The following is a 19,848-nucleotide window of genomic DNA, read 5'->3' as shown; positions in this document are numbered from 1 at the left end:
CTGGGTTTGCCTCCGTATCCATTCAATTCTTTTACGATCCCTCTTTGTTATCCCTAGCATACATCTTTCCATTGCTCTTTGAGTTACTTGGAGTTTCGACGTTATTTCTCTCTTTAATATCCAAGTTTCACATCCATATGTCAAGACGGGTAATATGCATTGATCAAATACTCTCTTCTTGAGGTATAGTGGCATTTTGGACTTGAAGACTATGGAATTTCGTCCGAATGCTGACCACGCTTGTTTTATTCGTCTGTTGATTTCCGGAAGTAGTGATCCCGATTTATGTATGAGCTGTCCCAGGTATATGTATTCATCTACTACTTCTAGCGAGGTTTCATTAATTTTTATTTCCACGTTGGCGATCAGATCATTGCACATTATTTTAGTCTTTGCTAGGTTCATTTTTAGGCCTACCTCATTGCTGGCTGTATTAAGGTCATTAATTTGCAGTTGTAATTCTTCAGGACTTTTAGCAATTAGAATGATGTCATCAGCGAATCTAAGATGGTTTAGGTATTCTCCATCTATACATAGACCTTGGTTGTTCCAGTCTAATTTCCGGAAGATATTTTCTAAGGTTGCATTGAAGAGCTTAGGGGATATGGTGTCTCCTTGTCGGACTCCTTTCTGAGTGGGAAATTCTGGGGTATTTTCATATATGCTTACTCTAGCTGTGGCCTCTTTGTATATATTTGCTAGCGTTTCGACATATGGTTTATCTACTCCTTGGTCGACAAGAGCTTCTATGACTGCTCTTGGGTATACGGAGTCAAATGCTTTCTCGAAGTCTATAAATGCTAGCGCCAGTGGTAGATCATATTCTTTTGTTCTGCTCATTACTTCCCTTAATGTTTGAATATGATCCATTGTGCTGAAGCCACTTCTAAAGCCTGCTTGCTCTCGGGGTTGTGCAGCGTCAAGTGTGTTCTGTATTCTGTTGTTAATGATTTTGGTGAATACCTTGTATATCACAGGTAGCAAGCTGATCGGTCTATAATTTCTAATGTCTTCCTTGCTACCTTTCTTGTGAATAAGGATTATGTTGGCTGAATTCCACTTTTTTGGAATATGTCTCGATTTTAGGCAGTCTGTGTATATTTTTGCTAGGATTTTCCAAGTTGTTTGACCAGCAATCTTTAGAAGTTCGGCTGTAACACCGTCATTACCGGCTGCCTTGCCGTTCTTCATGCTCTTAAGAGCTGCCTCTACCTCATCCACGAGAACATCTGGTACATCTTCTTGAACCGCAATTTCTTCTTCGCCTATTTCTTGTGCTTCCGGAGCTTTATATAGACCCTCATAGAATTCGGTTACATGTTTTATTATTTCATCTCTATTTGTGATCCTTTCGTTGTTGTTTCCCAATGCTATTATTTGCTTTCTACCGATTGCCAACTTCCTCTTGGTTTTCCTATAGTTTTTATGGTTTTCGATTGTATTTTGTACAAGTCGTTCATTGTAGGTTTTTATATCTTCTGCGATTTTTTTCCGTATTACTTTGCACAGTTCGGTATATTCAATTCTATTAATATTGGAGTTAATTTTCATTTCTCTTCGTTGTTTCAGGAGAGCTGTTGTTTCATCTGAAAGTTTTCTATTGCTGTTGTGTGCTTGTGATCCTCCAACTTCTTTGGCGCAATTTAAGATTGTTTCTATTAAGTGTGTGCTATTCGTTGGGTCTTGTAATTTTTCTTGAATTAAATTTTGATAGCGTTCCGAGTTGTTGCTTAGGTTAGTGATATTTACCCCTGCAGTTGGTTTCTGGAGTAATTTCATTCTTTCTAGTTTAGTGTTTAGAACGACCCGAGATCTAATTAGTCTGTGATCGCTACCTGTTCGGAATTTGTTGAGCACACTTACATCCTTTATGGTTTTCAGCTTATTAGTTAGGATGAAATCTATTTCGTTCTTGGTAGTTGCATTGGGAGCTAACCATTATATGTATATATATATACAACTTTAATTTTTCTTTACAGCGGTTAACCTTTTCTGAGGCCGTGCCACGATATACTGAAGTTATTGAATTTAAAAATTTTAACAGTAAATAGAACAGACTTTTGTGATGCAGCTTTAGACCTAAACCACATTTTTAAGGGAATTGTTTCTAATATTTTGTGTAATATATTTACAATTAATTTTATTCATATTTATTAAATTATATTCTCATTAAATTTATTTCCCTATTTCATAGTTTCAAATTTAGTTTTAGAGTACTTTTTTTAACTAACTTCTAAATTCTTTTAATTTTAGTTAGATATTCTGATTTAGTTTCTTTTCTTTTTTTTCTTCTACAGTCTGACACTCAAATTTTTTTTGATATTTTTTAATAAATAATTTATAAAGAATAAGGTAAAACTGATAAATGTTTATTTACCTATGTACATAATTTTTCTTTACAGCCTTTAATACTCACCAACGAGGCCGTGCCACAAGAGACTGTAAGTGAATTTAATAATTTTAACAGTAAATAGTAACAGACATTTGTGATGTCTCTTTATATAGACATAATCTATATTTTTAAAGCAATCGTTTGTGTTTTAAATATCTTTTTTGTTAATATTATTTTGCGTATCATATTCACAATATTTTTTAAAATTTTTTATTATTTATGTTAAATTCTAGATATCCCAAACAACAGTTTCTATCTTTCACTCAAAGCTGTTTTGATATTTTTTAATCTTAATTTTAATCTTGTCTTATAATTTATTTCCAGTCCGCTTTTTACGCCGCATCTTTTGATTGCCTTATATACCATTGGGTTAAATTATTATTGATATAGCTAAGACAGTGAGTTCTGTATAAATAATATCTTTGTTTCTTCAATCAGGAATTATTCCTAAACTTTTTTTGGCTTCCTTGTATCGAGTTCTTTTACTATTATTTATATTAAATCCCAGGTGTCACTAAGTAAAGTTATTTTTTTACTCAAATTTTTTTGATATTTATGTATATTTTAACAGAACTATATGCCTTTGGCGTCAATAGTCTTACTAGTTTTTCGTACTTTATACGGCCGTCCTTCATACGTTTAATTCTCTCTGTTGTTTCTATTTCTTCTATTTCAGTCTGAACGGCATCAATCCACTTCCTTAGCCTCCCTACTGTTTTCTTCCTTTGTTCTCTGCTTGCAGAACTCTTACAAAGTTGCTTTCTATTGGCGCTTGTAAAACATGTCCCAATCTTCTACCTCTCTGTGCCCCAATTTTCTGTGTTATTTGGGGTCCCTTATAAATTTTTATTAGCTCCTAATTTGTTTTTCGAACCCATTCCTTTATCCTACCGTAAACTCTTCCCACGATTTTCCTTTCCCAAATCTCTAAATTTTCTTTTTTCACATGCATACAACCCTGTTCTCACTACTGTTTTATAATTTTGAATCTTGTCTCCCCTTTACACGTTTTTTGGCTTCAACAGTACGTTTATTATAATTCTCGTTTTTTGCTACCTTTTAATTTTTAATAATTTTTTTTAGTGCTAGCTTAAATAAGTCTATTAACAGGGGGTCTCCCTACTTTAATGATAAGTCTTCTTCCAGTCTTTCATCTCAGTTTAGGTCTGTCTTTGGTTTTTTTTACCTAGTGGCATCCAATCCATTATATCTCTTATCAGATTGATCTTCGCTCTTCTCATTATGTGTCTATACCATCTAGTTCTCTGTGCTTTTATTATTCTATATTTTCTTGACTCATTCATTATTGTATTTCGTGATTAATCCATTGTCTTGCATCCTCTTCGCTTTCACTCTTTGGTCCTAGTATTTTTCTCATAATCTTCTACTTAAAAATTTTCAGTTGACCTTCTTCGTTTGCAGTTAATGTAAATGTCTTTGCAGCACATACCGCTTTTGGTCGTGTGGTCGTTTTGGAGATTTTCATTTTTATGTTTTGGTTTATCTTCTCATCTCTAAATATTTTTTTATTTTTATAAGACTTTGTATTTCCCCCTTGAATTCTACTTTTCATATCTTTATTCTTTACACAGTTTACTTTCTTTATTCTTGACACTTTAATTTCTTTTGTTCTAGTACTCCCAAATATTTGACCGTTTCAACCTCTTCGAAATAGTGTTCTTTTTTTCTAGTATTCCCAAATATTTGACCGTTTCAACCTCTTCGAAATAGTGTGTGTCTATTGTCAGTCTTGTCATTTGTGTCTTTTTTTTTCTTGCTTAGGTTTATATATTTTGTTTCATTTTCACTTATTTCCAGTCCTTTCAGTTAGGCTTCGTTTTATATTTCTTGGAAGACTTTCTTCAATGCCCTGTTATGTTGTTAATATGGTTATATCATCCGCATATCCTATTATTTGTACGGCATTCTTCTTTATGGTTCATGCGTTTGACATTTATAGGACATTCCTTAAAAAAAATAAAAGGTAAAAATACGAGTACCTTTTCATCTATTCGTCATCTAGTAACCCCCACCTATCTGGGCTATATGTTAAGTACTTCTTTTGTAGAAAATTTTAAGTAATGAACAAATATTTAAATTTTTTTTTTCTTTGACCCGGAAAATTGTGCTATGGTTCCAAAACAGTACTTTTGAAGTAAATATATTAATCGTTTTTCGTCAATTTGGACTATGGACGTTTTTCTATTAGTTATTATTAGTTATTTCTTCAGATCAATTTTTAGAATGTGTTGGTTCCTGCGTGCAGCATTTAAACTAAAGAAAAATTCGTTGCAGACAGAAATTCTACTCCAATTTCCAATTTTTTTCTATAAGCTAAGCAGTGTAATCTCGTATATAATCCGGTTGCTTTTGCATGCCTTGTAAAAAGCACTTTACATATCGCAAATCAAGGATTATTTGTCACCATAGCTTTAATAGTTAATTTGTGCACAACATATTCTGAAATTATTTTCTTATTGGCGTGAGAAACTTACAACACTATGTTTATATGGTGTTCAGCTGTAATTTAGAAGCTCGTTGGTTATTCCGCCTGGTCCTGGTGACTTTTTATTTTTGTGTAAATTTATGGCTATTTCTTCTTCCTGAAAACTGATTTCTATTTCGTGTCTTAACCTATTTCAACTACAGTTGCGTCATCTCCCTTTGCCAGAAAATTGTCGGAAAAATTGCAACATTTATTGGTTTATTTATCCACCACGAAAGAAAAATCAATTGCATTGGTCTCTTTTGGCTACAAATATGGCAACATGAATAGATATGGAACCGAGTTAGAGCAGTGTTGCATGTAGGTGGCAATCCAATCATGTATTTGGTTGGGTTCCTCCATAGCAAGTAGTTTAGATAGTGCAACAACGATTAATGAATATAGTTGTAGCTCTAATTGTTAAATTGTGGGTATTATTTTAAACCTGTTCCAATTTTTTTATAACTATTTGTAGTACTGTCGCCAATATATTTAAAATCTGATCCAAAACAGTATTTTTGAAGCAATTTTATTTTTTTTTTCATCAGTTTGAGCTAAGTTTTTCTTTTAGTTAATTCTCAAAATCAGTTTTCAGAATATGTTGCTGCACAATATTCATTTTATTTACTCATTTCATAGTTTCAATTTTAGTTTTAGAGTATTTTAGAGTTTTTTTTTATATGGGGGAGACATACACAAACAGTACGATAAATATTGTTAGATAAAAGAAAAATATTTTTTTTACAATCTGACATATAGTTTAATCATTTTAAGATAACTTAATAAAGACTGTAAGTTTGGCGTTAGTACATTTTTTAAATTGTCACTAAGGCACACGCGATTCTTTCGTTCTGGTACACTGGACACTCGACAATTAAATGTTTCACTGACAACCGAGTGTTGCACTTGGTACCTATCGGAGCAGCCTCCTGGTTGAAGATATGCTTGTCGGTAAGGAAGTATGTCCTATTCGGAGTAGGTTGATGATGACTTGGTCTTTTCTATTACTTGGTAAAATCAGTTTGGTTCCTACTTGTCTTAGACATTCCTTGAGTTTGTTGGCAGAGTGATCCCAAGTAGTTTGCCATACTCTGTATATGTGGGCTTTGATATTTACTTTGTGATCAGTCCAAGGCATTCGATTTATAATTGCAATACTTTGGTCGGTTGTTGCATTGCTTGCCAGAGAGTCCACTTCCTCATTACCAATTATTTCCATATGGGAAGGTACCAAGATGAAGGAAATATCTTTTTGTTGTCTGTAGATAAGATAACTCTTCTTTGATTTTAAGATGTATGGCGTGAGTTGTATATAGCTGTGTTATTCCAAGTAATGCGCTTATTGAATCGGTGATGATAACAAATTTGCTTTCATTGATAAAACCCCATTTTTTCATGGCCTGAAGAATTGCCGTAAGTTCTCCGGTATATATACAACAATTTGTTGTGATTCGTACGGTAGACTTGACGTTTTCGTGGATGTAGGCTGCAGCATGTCTTTCATCACATTTGGAAGCATCAGTGAAGATTTGATGGGTTATTGGTTATTTGGATATTACATTTTTATAAGCTTGCTGTATAAGAAAAGGATGTGTGGAATGTTTCGGCAGTTCTTTTAGAGACGTGTCTATGTTTGGAAATTTAATTATCCAGGGAAAAAATTTACATGAATAGGCATAGTGAGACTAAACTGTTCTAAATTAACACCAATACGTTTTATTCGCTCAGGAAATTGTAGTTTTTTTTATTGCAATGTTTCTGTAAAGATCGGACGATATATTTGTTCTGCAAAGTAATGTTGAGTAGGTTACGTTGCTTTTGTTTGCTGATATTCTGTCAACGTAATTTAGTGATAGGAGTTGCCTTCATTGGCTTAAGGGCAGTTCATTAGCCAGATCTTGTAAGCTACTTACTGGTGTAGTTCTTGTAGCACCTAAAACTAATCTCAAGCATATAATTTGAATGTAGTCAAGTTTTTTTAAAGATGTTTTGTTAGCAGTATCCTAGCATAAATAGCCTTAGTCTAGTTTACTTCGTATTAGTGATCTGTATAGAGTAAGTAAGGTTGTTGTATCTTCCCCCCAAGAGGTATTTTACAGCATTTTTAGTAGATTAGTTCTGGATTGGCAAGAACATTGCAGATTGTTTATGTGGCTTTCCCAGTTTAAGTTACGTTCAAAAGAATCTCTTAAGAAATTTATTTCTTCTGCGTGTTACAGGACAACTCCATTTAGTGTTAATTGAACATTAGGATAATTTTTTCTTCTACCAAAAATTAAATAATGTGTCTTTTCACTAGAGAATATAAAACACGTGTTTTGCGACCAGCTTTCAATTGTGTGTAGGGTAGTTTGCAGTATATGTGTTCCCAGAGTTACATTGTTTGTGTTTAGATAAATGACTAAGTCATCTGCTTATAGGCTAGCAAATACAGGTAATTTTATTTGATGTATACTAAGTGACAGAGAAATCCGAACACCCAGTTTAAATGATTTTATTTTAATAAAATTTTGTATAAGTACTAAATGAAGCATAATAAGTAAATGATTCAAATTTCAAAATGATTGCATTGCTCTAAAGCCCTTTTACCTTTAATAATTTGTGGATGCACCCCGATGTGTTACGCATTCTCTAACGCGCCTAGGCCTGCTTCTGATCAGTGGTCAATGTCCTCTTGTGGTATCTAATTCCAGGCAACCACCAACTCCTCTCGAAGTGCTTGTAGAGTCTGAGGACGACGTTGCAAATTGAACAATCTCCTACCCATGATATCCCACACGTGCTCAATTGGGGATAAGTCGGGAGATCTTGGTGGCCATGCTAACAATGTGACATCATTATGTTGAAAGAAGTCTATTGTGACTCTTGCAACATGTGGTCGGGCATTATCTTGTTGGAAAGTTGGATTTGCCAGGGTGTCAAGATAGGGTAAAAAGTGAGGTTCTAGAACTTTTTGGATATAACGCTGCGCGTTCATGTTACCTCTGATGAAGATTAAAGGTGACCTGGAACCATAAGCTATAGCACCCCAAACCATAACTTCAACAGTGTGATGAACATGTCTTTCAACAAAAAACTGTGGATTCCTCCTTTCACCACGTCATCTTCTAACCCTCGCTCGACCATCGTGCATGCCTAAACAAAATCGAAACTCTTCACTAAAGACAAAACTGTTCTATTCCTGATTCCAGAGTGACCATTCTCTGCACCACTGAAGGCGATTACGGCGGTATTCTGGAGTTAAAGAGAGGACCCAGTGTGGTCGGTATGAAAACAGGCCAAAACTTCTCATTCGTCGGTAAACACTTCGCATGCCAATAGGTCTTCCGTGTTCTGCAAACCATTAATTTGCAATGGAGCTGGTAGTGGAGAAACGGTCTCTTAAGGCCAATAATCTTAGGCGGCGAACTTCACGGTCTGTTGTTCTACGGCGGCGTCCAGTGCCTCTTGCTCTTTGCGTACAGCCTTTTTGAAGCCATGCTTGACAACATCTAACCACGGTATCTACACTTCTTTGCACTCTAACTGCAACTTCCCGAAAAGAAAGTCTAGCTTCCCGAAGTCCCATTATACGGCCCCTATCAAACTCAATAAGTTGACGAAATCGTACAGGTCTCCGTATTCTAGGCATCGTAACCAATCGTAAAGAATGTCAAGAACCACAATCCGCCAAATTTGGATCTTTACTGCGGCTGAAATATTCATTTTTAGATTTTTAGTGAATTTAAAAACAAAAAGTATAAAAACCGGAATCTCCAGCTGATAAGGCTAAAAACTTTAACTTAAAAAGTTTACTTGAAAAAAAAAAACAGGTGAAAAAACCTGTAAACCTGTAAAAACCTTTTTAGTAAGATAAATAAATTACACCAAATTTTATTGAAATAAAATCATTTAAACTGGGTGTTCGGATTTCTATGTCACTTAGTATATAATACTATTTATTGCAATTAGAAAGATAGTAGGATTTAGAGTAGATCCTTGTGGAGTGCCGTTTTGACGTACTCGTCAGGAAGATGTAAATCCATTGGTTCTAACTCGAAAAGTTCGTATTTCTAGAAAATTTTTAATAAAGGACAATATATGCCCTTGAACATCCCTTGAAGTTTTTTTAGTATAAGATGTCTCTATATTGTGTCAAACGCTTTTCTTATATCAAAAATAAGGTAATCAGTTTTTGGTTGTACAGAAAGGATTCATGTATACTTGATTCAAGTGTTATTAGATTGTCTGTTGTGGATCTACCCGTACGAAATCCAATTTGTCTGATACTTATTAGGTTATTGTTTTCGAGGTGCCATTTAAGACGATAATTAAAGATTTCTTCTAAAAGTTTTCAGGTACAACACGTAAGTGATATTGAACGATAGGAATTTGGATCGTCTTTTGGTGTAATATATTTTTAAGGATTAAAATTATAGTTGCTTGCGACCATAGATCAGGAAAGTCATAGTGAATAAAAATATTGTTAAAAATATCAACTAATATTAGTTTTGCATTCAGAGGAAGATTTCGTAAGAAAAGATGGTAAATCTCATCAGGCCCTGGACTCGAATTTTTAGCACTTAAACAAAATTCTAATTTCTGAAGACTTACTGGTTTGTTTAGTGGATAGCCGCTCTCTGTGATTTGTATAATTGAAAACTCAGTTAGTTTTTTGTGCTCTAGAAAGAATAGGCTGTAATTGGAATTAAGTGCTTATATATCTGCTAGTATTTCTGGAATATCTTCTTTGTTTGAATGCGTTTGGTTATTGTATGAAAAAGTATTGTTGCTGCAGAAATAATAATGTTAAATATTTTAAGATTTTGGTTTGCGTTATTGGTTAAATTAGATTTCTCTGTGTGTTCTTCTATCAGTGTTCGATATAAATCCCAGCCAGCTGACTTTATTTTTCATGTCTGGTGAATTGGAAAAGTTGATTTCTCATTAGTGTTTATGGTTATCGTGATAGAGAAATGATTTCGATCATGTAAATACCCCAATGTGTTTCAGGATAATAAAGGAGCTAGCGACAGAATGCATAAAAAGAGATCTATGGCAGAAAATGTACCATTGTATGAATTTAAACTAGTAGATTTGCCAGTGTTTAGTTAAACTAACTTTAAATTATTATTGATATTATTTAAGAGATTGCCACATTTGTTGGTTTTGTTATTTCCCCAAGTATCTTCCCCCTGAGAATTTACGTACATTGGCTCAGAGGATCTGAAGCCGGACCTGGCCACTTAATAAAATTGTATTGCAGCCCAATTACTTGTTTGAAGCAAGAACCCGCAAAAAGTTGTTGTCGATAATCGATAGGTTGAATTGAAATCAATAAAATATTTTGCTTTTTAAACTTCTTATTTTAAGGTTATTAATAATGCAGTTTTGTACTCACAGAATTCTACGATTTTCAGTGCACTGTCACATTTAACTTTAAGTTGCAAACAGTATAAAAATTAGATTATATTTTTAATTTTAACTACTAGTCAGTAACAATTTGTCAGAACCGATATAAAGCTGTATGATCAGCTAGATATCGGGGCCGGACTCTTCGGCTTCATTTTGTTACATATGTTTTCTCTCGATATTTGTTTCATCTTTGGCATTAACTTTGAGCTCTCTTTTGAGTTCTGTTTCTATTATTTATCTTAAAAGCTAGATAAAACAAACAGAAGTCTTACACTCGAACTTTGATTTATATTTTTTAATAAAAAATCTATATAGAATAGAGTTAAACAGATAAATATTTATTTATTTATATAATTTGTCTTTACAGTCTCTAATAACCGCTACTAAGGGCGTGACACAAAATACTCATGTAACTGAATTTAATAATTTTAACAGTAAATAGTAGCAGACTTTTGTAATGCATCTTCAGACATAATCTAAATTTTTAAAGCAATAGTTTGTGTTTTAAATGTCTTCTTTGTAAATATTATTTTGTGTATCATGTTCACAAATTCACAATATTTTTTTATTAAGTATATTCGGGCGCTTAACGATCCTTCCACTCTACTCAGGAATGTGCATCTTCTTTTGTTTTGTTTTCCTATTAAAGCCTCCGCGTCGTCTTCTTTACTTCTCTGCAAATATATAATGACTAGAAACTAATTGATCGAGAGTAGTCGATCTATGTGAATTTCAATACGCTACTCGTAACAATGGTGTGGCACTAGTTTGGTGACGCCCACCTCAGTATTTTACTATAGGAAAACAATGGAATACAACATCAGTACAGAAACTTCGCTTTTAAATTTTTTTTTTTTTTTTTTTTTACCGCATCAACCTTTAGGGTTATTAGCGGGTGGTATATCTTTATTTTAGAAAAGTTACATTTAGTATATTATTAAAATTTACATAACAGTTTTGGAAAATACAAACATTTTATGATATGTTACAGTTTGTTATACAGTTTACAATTTTTGATAAAATTTATTGTATTGCTGATGTTTTCTTTAAGAGTTTCTTTCAAATTGTGTTTTAGTTTTGCCGTCGATCTTGCTGTTGAGTACACTGGACAGTCCATCATTATATGTTGCACTGAAAATGGTGTTTGACAGATCTGGCAAATCGGCTGAGGGTCCTTGGAGATGATGTATCCATGTGTAAATTTTGTATGACCTAGCCGCAGTCTGTTAATAACTACTTGGTCATGTCTTTTAGCTAAGAGCGGTAGTAAAGCAGAAGTAACATCTGGTTTGATACTTTTTAATTTTGCTTCTGTTTGGTTCCATTTTACTTGCCAGGTTTTGTTCATGTAAGTTTTTATTAATGTTTTTTGGTCTGAAATTGGTATGTTTTGCATAATAGGAATTGTCATGTTATTGATAGTTTCTGTTGCTGCTTTATCAGCTGCTTCATTACCCTTTATCCCAACATGGGATGGTACCCATAAAAATGTTACGTTTTTACCACATGTTTGGGCATTGTATAGCATGTCTTTTATTAATGCTAAATTGGCATGAGTAGGATACATCTGCTTGACACCATTTAAGGCACTTAGAGAATCTGATATAATAAGAAAGTTTGTATCAATGCTGGTACATTGGTTCAGTGCGTTGAAGATTGCTTGCAGTTCTCCAGTATATATGCTACACTCCTTGGCTAGACGGGTAACAGAGGTGTTGTCTTCAAAAATAGCTGCAGCAGCTACACCATTACTGCTTTTAGAGGCATCAGTAAAAATTAGTTTGAAATCAGGGTATCTGGAGATGGTGGACTGGAATTGTTGTTGTATTTCAGAAGGATTGTGTGAATGTTTGGGATAGTTAAGTAAGGTAAAATCTACTTTTGGTATTTGAACTTTCCAGGGAGGAGACTGGCATCTGTTTGTAGAAGTGGCTCTCAATTGATGTATATCGAATTCAAATCGATTTATTCGTTCATTGAAAGGTAAGTTTCTAGGGCAATAATTTGAGTACAAATTTGGAGGGTTGCTCCTTATTAGACTTGTTATAAACGGGTTTTCCTTTGCACTGAGGTATTTAGTAGCACAACACATTGAAAAATATTGTCTTCTGAGAGTTAATGGCGGTTCTCCTGCTAGGACTTGAAGGCTGCTAATTGGCGTGGTTCTGAAAGCTCCGAAAACTATGCGTAATTCTGTGGATTGGATGATGTCCAGTTTGTTCATTTGACTTTTAGTAGCAGTTTCGTAGCATATACATCCATAATCTAGTTTGCTTCTAATTAGAGCTTGATATAATCGCAGAAGAATAGTTGTGTCTGCGCCCCATTTGTGATTGGAAAGAACTTTTAGAAGATTTATTCTCTGTTGGCATGATTTAATTAGTTCATTTATGTGCGATGTCCATTTTAGTTGAGAGTCGAATGTCATTCCCAAAAATTTGATTTCGTTGATTGTTCTAAGAGTATTTCCGTTAAGTTTTAAATTTAAGTGGTGTTGTGTTTTCCTTTTGTCAAATATTATTACTTTAGTTTTTTCGGTTGAAAATCTCAAGCCTATATCTAAAGACCACCCTTCTAATTTATTTAGTGTATTTTGTAATATTGATGCAGCTGATTTTAGGTTTTTACTTCTCATATATATTACAAGATCATCGGCGTAAAGGTTTGCTTTTACTGGAAGCATAAAATGGTTAGATACGTTGTTGATTGCTATTAAGAATAGCAGGGGGCTTAATACAGATCCTTGAGGGATACCATTTTCCAGTGATTTCTTAGTTGACATGACACCGTTTGTTTTAACTTTTATACTTCTGTTCTCCAGGAAGTTTTTGGCGAAGGCTAAGAATTTACCATCTATTTTCCAACTCTTCATTGTTTTTAAGATGTGATATGTCCACGTGGTGTCAAATGCTTTTGTGATGTCAAAGAAAATTGCTATTAATTTTTGTTTATGTATGAAAGCTTCGTGTATTTCAGATTCTAATGCTATAATGTTATCTATTGTAGACCGTTCTGATCGATACCCACTTTGGATGGATGTAAGGAGATTTTTCTTTTCTAAGTACCATTTTAATCTTTTGCTTAGAATCTTTTCCATTATTTTGCAGATGCTACAGGTAAGAGATATTGGTCGATACGAAGAAGATAAGTTTTTTGGTTTATTGTCTTTTAAAAATGGTATTATAATTGCTTCGCGCCAGAGAGATGGAAATTTATGGGTCGAATAAATTTTGTTGAAGATCTCTACTAAAGTAACCTTCGCGCTTATAGGTAGTTTTTCTATGAAAATTGGTGGTATGTCATCAGGTCCAGGTGAAGTATTTTTGAGGTTATTAAGACTTTCATTTAATTCATCAAGTGTTATGGGAGTGTTTAGTGGATCAGCAGTATCTTCTATATTAATTTTTGATGCTTCTGTTCTTTCTTTGTGTTCTAAGAAATTTGGGTGGTACTGCTGATTGCTTGAATACAACTGATAGTGTTCTACTAAAATTTCTGAGATTTCGTGTTTGTCTGAAGTTGTTAGATGTCAATTGATGACACGTAATTGGTCCAGCTCTCTTTTTTTGCTTGTTTTATTAAAAATCTAGATCTGGCCCTTAAAGATCTAAAATTGTTTAAGTTATTAGGTGTGTTAAACTTCTTGTATATATTAAAAGCATGTTTTGTTTGCTTTAAAGCGGATGCGATTTCAGTGTTCCACCAAGGAAGAGGAGCTTTTGTGATATTTTTGGTTTTTCCTATAGAATCTCTGGCTGCGTCTAAAATTATACCATTGAAAGATGATAGAGTAGTGTCTATATTATCTGATATAACGAGATTTGGTATACGTATGCTTACTAAGTTCGAGTATTTTTCCCAATCAGCTGACTTTAATTTCCAAGTTTCATATGGTGTTGTACAGGTTTTTTCATCTTTGTCATGAGTAATTATTATCGGAAAATGATCACTGTCGTATAAGTGGTTCAATGTATTTCACTGTAAAAATGGAGCTAAAGTTGAATCACTGATAGATAAGTCTATGGATGAAAAAGTGCCATTATGTGCATTGAATCTAGTAGGTGCTCCTGTGTTTAATAAAACTAGTTTTATGTTATTAATTGCTTCTAATAATATTCGTCCATTTTTATCTGTTCTTTGTGATCCCCATGCGATGTTGTGACAGTTTGTGTCACCCAAAATTAATTTTGGAGATGGAATTTGTTTAATTACATTTTGAAGTTCTAATAGAGTAGTTTCGTCAGGATGTGGTAAATATACGTTGCATATGTTGATTTTAAAATGATGTATTACCGAAACTGCTACTGCTTCCAGATTTGTATTTAACGGAATTTCTTGGGATTGGATGGTCGAATGTACAAAAATTCCGACTCCACCACTGGATATTTGCTGTACTGCTCGATTTTTTGTATAGGGCATATAATTTTTTAGTTTTGCTTGATTGTTGGAAAGACGAGTTTCTTGAAGACATATTATTAGTGGTGACAGTTCATTAATTAGCATTTTAATGTTTTCAATGTGGCTATAATAGCCATTCAAGTTCCATTGAAGAATGAATATAATTGGACTATTGAGATAAATCGTAGTCGCTTTCTTCAGTGAGGGAAGATTCATTTGTTGGATTTATTTTCTTTATAATTCTTGTGATATTATTTTTCATGCGTCTATCATTTAATTTTGAGTGAACCATTTTTAATAAGGTGTATAAGCCGTCAAAATCTTCTGTATAGTTTTTAGCTGTGACTTCAGGAAATTTTGATCCTATTGCGTTTATAACGAAGTCGCATAATTCAGAGAAATTTAGCGTATATGAAGAAAATGCTGTCATTAAAATGTTTTCAATTGGTTTTAATGTGGCTTCGACATCTAAAGCCTTTTTCTTTTTTTTGGGTGCGGATTTTTTTGGAGTTATGAAAGTTTCGTTTAGATTTTTAGTTTCTAAGATTTCAGGAGAGGTTGAAATTTGCCTTTTTGCTTGATTGGTTGTTTTAGTATTATTGCTGTTAGCTGTAGTTGAAGGTATGCTGTGTACTATAAGCGAATTATTTGTCGTTGGGATATCTGCAGAAATAGGGTTGGAACAGTTGGTTGTATCGTCTGAAATATTTGTTGCTGAATTATTCTGATTTACTTCCATGGATTCGAGTTCTGAGGTATAAGGATCTTTAAGTGTTTCTGTACCAGTTGATGTTGATGTGCAGTTTTCGTCTTTGTGGCCAGTAGTATTACATCTAGAGCAATTTAAACCATCTAGGGATAGGAAGATTCTGTAAGGAGTGTTGTCATAGGTTATTAAGATTGTATTTGGAATTGGTTTGGTGAGTATCGGAGAGACAAATATTTGCCGCCTAAAGCTTAAGACATGACTATACTCAGACTCGGGCATGCCAACTTTTAAAAACGTTAATTTGGATACTGCAGTTATTTCTAGTTGTTTCAGTTTTTGTTTTCTTCATTTGATGAAATTTTTCTAGAGCCGGTCCTGTATCGGCTAATTAGTTCGACTTGTGGAAGTTGCCAAAAAACCAGAAACTGGATTAATTGATGTGTTGTATTGAATTATGGGTTATGTATAATATTTAATAATATTGAATTTGTATTAAATTGGTAATGTACTCACAGTTTATTTTTTGTGTGAAGAAACTTTGTTGTTTAAATACTGTATTTAGCTAACAATATTTTACGTTTCTTGATTATAAACCGCTGAAAACTTAGTTTTAGTAAGAGCAGATTTTATTCGGCACTTTATCAACTAAACGCAGGGTTGGAATCCTTAAAATGTTTATATACATATATATATATATATATATATATATATATATATATATATATATATATATATATATATATTGAAAAAGTTGTATTTTATTAATTTTATTTTTATTTATAATAACTGTTGTAATTTTTAAAATATGTGGTTCGTTGTTTAATTTAATATATACCTCAGCTAGCTCAATTATGTGTTCTAAGCAATCTGTCACTGTGTGACGTCGACTCTGTAGTCTCCTGGTAGAGTTCAAAAAGAAATTAAACCAAAATTTACTTTAGACTTTCGATAAATGAACCCAAATGAAGCACGTTATTTATTAATATTGAACAAATTTAATATAAACAATAAAATTCGTCTGCAACTTGGGTTGCCTTTAAAAATTTACAAAAATAGGAATCGTATAAATCTTAATGTGGTTTACGTGACAATAAAAATTTATTACAAAATGTGGAGACTCTCTACAAGTACCTAAAAACTAAATAAATATTGCAACTTTATAAAGTGTTTAAATGAACTATAAAGAAAAAGAAAATGAACACTTTATTCCGCTGACTTTTAACTTGCATTCAAATATAATCAAAATTTCAAATGATCCCCAAAATTATTATCCAACCTCACTTTAAAAAAGTTCTGATTTATTTAAAGAAAACTAACTACTCGCAAAATAATCGGTGAAACTGAATATCAATCCTCTCTTCGGAAGTTAAGGTACGTACTATTCTATTTTTAATTTAATGATCATTAATATTTTCAATTTTTTTAAGGCCTATCGCAATTATGTTAATCCATGAATTTTAATTTTCTCAATTTAAATGACATTTCTGTACTCCAATAATAATTTATAAGTCAAATTGTTTCTCTTACTCTCTGGAACAAATTCTGGATATCTCTGCTGTGGAAACTGTGGAAAAACTAAAATTCTAATTAGACGAGTTAAAAAAAACTCCCGACCTATTCCACAGTTTCAGGCCTCTCCTTCGTCGAAAAATCCTCGTCGGCCTCCCCAAAAAAACCTATTATCCGCTGACAGCAACCAACGTTCTGTTTCTTTTCGTCTTCTATTTTTTTTTAAACCATGAAACTGTCCTGGGTCCTGATTCTAATTGAGATTTCGACTCAAAACATGTCGAAATTAATATGGCGACGTCGAAATGCGACTTTGCGAACCTTGTGGATTTCAGCTAAACTAACCAAACGACGTCACTAGTTTTCGACTTATCGAAATTAATTTCAACTTCAAGAAAATGGTTGAAATTTCATTTCGAGTCGAAATTAATCTGACATGACTGACTGGACTGGGAGAAGTGAACTTAGGTTCAGTTTAAGTAGGCGGTGTTTTGATCCTTGCAAGGAAAACTGAGGCAAAAAGTATCAATATGGCTGTGTTTTACGGACATTTGCTAGTTTTGGAGGAATTAGAGAGGTTAGATATCCGACGTTCATAACGGAGGATAAGAAGAATGTTACGGGATACTCAAAATTCTTTTTCACTAAGTGATGCACAATTTAGGCAGCAATTCCGGATTAATAAACAAGCTGCAAATTATTTAATAAGGGTATTAGAACCATATTTGGAAGAAGGTGTTTATGCCTCTAAGATACCCAAAATGTTTAGGGTTAGTATTACTAAGCTGCAGTAAATTTAAAAATATATTAGAATATAACCACTAAGTCAAATCTTAGTGGTTATAACTTAAGGATCTCCCACATCGCCTTTTTTTCTTGCCATCTTTTCTTTCAATTCAAAATATAATTGAGAATGGCCAATATTTATAATTTAACAACTCAAACAAGAAAAAAAAGACGTTCACGTGACGTAAACAAAACAAACATTCAACAAGCGTAGTGCAGCCAATAAACAACAGGGCCAACCCAAATTTTCAGCAGTGTCAAAATGATAAAGTAAATATCCCCAGTTTTAACTACAATCGAAATGAATGAGAATCGCTAGCGATTGCGACTGTCATGGCGTAGTCGCTTTTAAATTTCGACATCGAAATGAAATAGAATCAGGGCCCTGTTCTGACACATTTGTCAATCCACATTAATTTCTCATAATCACTTTAATCACATCTAATTTGGGAATTTATAAAAAAAAAATGTTCAGATATAAAACTTATTCTATTACAATGCTAATACAATTTATTCTTTTCATCTCCACATCATTGTAATTTCTTATTTAACAAAACCCCTATTAATTTAGCTCCCACAGACTTGCTTGACAGTTTATTTTCTGACGTTTTTTTAAAATTTCTATGTTTAAATATTTTTTAAGAATTCTTCTTTTTTTTTGTTCTTTTTAAGGTTTAGACGATTCACCTATACACTAGGCAACTATACTATTCAGAAATTATTAACACTATTAACACTATACCAGGTAAGTCAAAATTAATTTATTTAACAATTTACTAATCTTTTTCTCTCTTTTATTTTAGAGTCGAACCCACATTATGATGGCTTCATGAAATTCATGAACAGCAAACTCATATAAAAATCCATTTAAGTTGTATCCTTTTTAATATATTGAAATCATTTCAACTTCCCCCCAATTTGGATTTTGTTCAGTGCTAACTATCAGCACCTACTAAATCTAAATTCTTACCGGTAAACTTAAATATTTTAATAATATTAACATAACAATAAACTGACTTTTATTAATAAGCATATCTCTTGAATATTTTTTTTTTTATAATTTACTCTATGACAAATACAGAATTCTCCAAACAAAATCTACAAATCTTTCACTAATTATATCAACTTCAGAATCAAATTTCCAAGTACTTTCCCAATTTCGTTACTTCTTTTCCTGTACTATTTATTTCTTGTACTATTTTCGTAGAAATTCTTATAATTGTTCCCCTATATACTATTTCATATACTATTTCAGTATCTTTATTCATTGCCGCATTATTATTTATTCTTTTTATATCCGCATATAATATTCATTTCATCATCTCTACATATAACTCTCTATATTTCATATTTCAATATTTCATATAATTCTATTTTTCATCTTATTTCCGCATATACTATTTATCATTATAATATTCCCTATTTCCCAATTTCTACAAAATATCGATTTGTCCATAGTACTTTGCTCATTTATTTATACTTGTAACTCCTATAAATCTACTTGAAAATAAATCAACCTTTTTTGTTTATATAAATTCATCATTATTCTGTACATCTGTTCCTACTAAATTATTTAATTATCAAATTTATCTCAAGATATGCTTATTTATTAATTATCCTTCTATTTACAAAACTTATATCTTATAATACCAAATTCGTGTCATAATAAATATTGCCTACCCTTGTATGTTTATTCATAATACTTATAAATTCCCTCTATATAAAATATCCCTCTAATTTTATTAGTTTCTGGATGTCTTAGTTCATAACTGTTTACCCCATGTTCAGTACTAATGACATAAGGTTCTTCAAATGGCAAAAGTAATTTTCCACACAGATTTTCATCCCTTTTAGGCAGCTGTAGTGACCTGATAAGTACCTTCTCCCCTTTTTCAAAAGTAACTCTTTTCTTTCTCTTCTTATTGATTCTATTTACATAACGATTAGCATTTCTTATTAAATTTTGGTTCACCTTCTTCATTACTTCTTGAATGTCCCCTGTATTACTGATTTCCCAGGGTCTTTCTGGATACTTTCCAGACATTAGGAAATATGGGCATTGTTTGGTGATTCCATGTGGTGTCTCATTTAAAAATATTTCAACTTGTGGCAAATTTTCCTGCCATAAATAATGTTGTCTAGCACACAAAATTCTTAAGAATTTTACCACTTCTT

This window comes from Diabrotica undecimpunctata, chromosome 11 (genome assembly GCF_040954645.1).
Source record: "Diabrotica undecimpunctata isolate CICGRU chromosome 11, icDiaUnde3, whole genome shotgun sequence".
Taxonomy (NCBI): domain Eukaryota; kingdom Metazoa; phylum Arthropoda; class Insecta; order Coleoptera; family Chrysomelidae; genus Diabrotica; species Diabrotica undecimpunctata.
Note: the sequence above shows the minus strand (reverse complement) of the source record.